This window comes from Adiantum capillus-veneris, chromosome 23, assembly GCF_014529385.1.
Source record: "Adiantum capillus-veneris isolate H3 chromosome 23, ASM1452938v2, whole genome shotgun sequence".
NCBI lineage: Eukaryota > Viridiplantae > Streptophyta > Polypodiopsida > Polypodiales > Pteridaceae > Adiantum > Adiantum capillus-veneris.
In genome coordinates, this window is record NC_140953.1 from 113,825,533 (window position 1) to 113,828,796 (window position 3,264).

The following is a 3,264-nucleotide window of genomic DNA, read 5'->3' on the forward strand; positions in this document are numbered from 1 at the left end:
CTCGGCAAGGAAACCTAAAACCCTTGTTCACAGCTCGTCTCTCTCTCTCTCATTATCTGCCCCAAAAGAAAGTTGGCTTCTTTCACGTTCTCTCTCTCCCTAAACTTCATACTCAGTAACCTTGCGGCACACAGTCCTCTCTGTCAATATCGCACTTATGCTTGACACTTTAATTATAAGCTTCCCGCAAAACAATGACCAATCATTCAAATTTCAATGGCAGTTATATGCAACAGTCATAAAATCATACTAAACAAGCATTATGATGCAGTGATTTACATGCATATGCTCCTAATATGCCCATGCAGGTTCCCAAATTAATGTCAAAAGTTTACAATTTTGGTGTAGATTGATGGGTCTACATTCCCCCCACACTAAAATTTGAAGTCGTCCTCGACGAAAAAGTAAATAACTTGGACATTGCCAAAAACTTTTTGACTTGCTGCAACATTTCCAGCTTGGTAGCTACACTTTGAAAAATAACTGGCTCCTCTCCTTAACTGCGAACGCCCTCGTGAGCATAAAGCCTAAAATACATTACACTAACACCAATAGTCTGTCCATTCTTACTTGATTTAAAACAAGAACTAGATTTGTTTCAATCAATAAAACCGTTAATCAGTCAATCAGTGACAACTCAGTGACAAATTAATAAACACTAGACATAGTTATATAAACATGTTGGGCCTAGGAAACGTATATACCCTCACTAACTAGCATTTACAAAGATTTAAAAATCACAAACCTAAACCTCACCAATAGCAACTAAAATTAATAATAAAGTGACTAGTTAATGGAATAACTAGAAACAACCCTAGGCAAGACCATAAATTTATTACTGTTTAATAGCAAGAACGACCCCCCTTCATGGTGCTAGATCTCTATAGAGGTAAACCAATTAAGCCCTATATTATAGAAACTATACAGTATTCACATCTAAGTGGAAGTCATCACCTTTATTTCATTTCCCTTCTTTTGAATTCCCAAGTTTTTTTTTTTCATGCATTCTTTTTCTTGTTTTTGTTTTTATTTTGATTTTTAGTAAGCTACATCAGACTTGAGTGTTTTTTTTTTTTCACACACATTCCACTCTCACTGCTGCGTCGAGCAGGAATTATTAGCACTCACACTTCCACCCCGTACAAAACCTGGCTACGGCTGGTGGCTCTGTCACTAGAGACAAAGTGGACCCACCCGCCTACCAAACTTGTACGGCGACGGTCACACAACATATAACATATAAGTTTTGTTTTATTCTTCCCTTGGCTCATCACTAGTGTAAATTAACTAGCATACCGGCCATAATCTAGAGTTTAAAGGTCTATACTCCCAACCACAGAGACCTACATCACTTCTAAGGGATCGTTAGATCACCATTAAGAGCATAAATATATTGCCCAAAACTAGTTTAGCTAAAGTGATTCTATTAAATAATCACCTTGACTACCTTTCTCAGCCACTAACAGCTTGGTCACCGGTCAGTGATTGCTAAGTCTAGATAAAGGAAAGTTAAAAAGAACATATAAACCCCCTAGGCTAACAAGTCTAATATAACTATGAATAGTGATGTACTAACTTGTCACTGACACATCTATTACAACAAGCACACAAACAATCAAAACTAAATAACTGAACAGTATAGTTAGAAGTAAACCACCTGTTTAATCTTCTTGAAAATGCTCCACTTTAGAGCTACATCCCCAGAGATAGCTTTGACAGTCAGCAGCTCCAATTTGTAACAGGTACTTCTCCGCAAAATTGCTCGGTTCTGCAAAAAGATTAGACTACACTCCCCCTAAAGGAATGTAGATATCCTACTCCTAATTTTTATGGGTTTTTGTTTTATTTGTTTTGTTTTTTGTTGTTGTTTTTTTTAGTGTTTTTTTTAATAAAACAGAAAATCAAGCATTAAAAGAAATGATTCTTTTTGGATTTTGTGAAACTTCTTTTTTTTTGTTTTTTTTTTTTGTGGTTTTGTTTTGTTGTTTTTTTTAAAGCCTCTCGCTACATATGACGGAATAGTGCAGGTGCATTGGCTAAGGCAAAGGGTGCTACATGCTATGGACTACAGATATCCACACATGGTCCAGTTACCTACTTTCGGTAAAAGCTTCAGAAGCCTACTTGTATTCAATGCCCTATCCACTACACTATTTTTTTTAAAAGAAAAATTTCTTCTTTTCAAAAACCAAAATGTATATGCAAATAAAGTAGCATCATATATTATAACTCACTAGGTACAATCAATAATATTTTTGCATTGCATTACTCTCATGCACATCTAATCCTTAAACACACATTTTCCTTGCACTAACATATGCATTTCAATTTTGAAACACAGATCCCACCAAACATGGCATCTACTAAGTCTAAAGTGCCTATTTCAATTGTCATAGAATTATTCATTGAATTTTTCTCATTTGGTCAACTCTCATGGAGAATTTTGCTAAAATTCTATTGGTCAAACACCAAAGTTTTGCCAAATATTTTTGAATTTGGATTTCACTAAAACTCATCATTATTCCTACAAATGAATGAAAATAACTTGCATATGAGCAAGAATAAACAAGGAACCCTCTCCTCAACAATAACTTATCTCACACCACTCAAGTCACACTTACTCACTCCTACTCTTTACTCACTTCTCACTCTCTCTCAACTCACAATCTCTTTTTTAACTTCTGTCCTCACACAATAACTTAACCACTTAGTTAACTTCCATGATTTTAATTCATCTTGCCCACACATAAAATCACTAAACGTTCAAAATAGGAACAACAAAGACTTCTTAGTGTAGCCCAAATATCTACACATGAATGACAATACATTAGAACTCACACTCACTTTCCACATGACATGAAATGACATCTCCCTTATTATATCGTATCTCAATTAAAATGAGCTAGCTATTCCATATTACAAACAAGAAAATATTTTGTTTTGTTTTTCAATTTTCTAAACCAAGCAATCACTACTCACTCTCTCCTATAATTCCCTCATCATTGAGCTCGGGTAATTTGGTTTACTAATTTCAAATTTTCACCAAACTTTGCAATATGGCCTATTACACCATAATACTTATACCGAGATTGTCTCTTTTCATAGATTTTACTATCCTTGTTTTCTATCCAGCCTTTTCTAGGCTCTATTGAAAACCTTGTGTGGACATTTGGTCTCCTAAAATTTCTATTATCCTCTCCTCTCTCTGTTTCATCTCCCTCTTGCATATGTGTAATATATTGTCTAATCTCATTTCTTAAAATG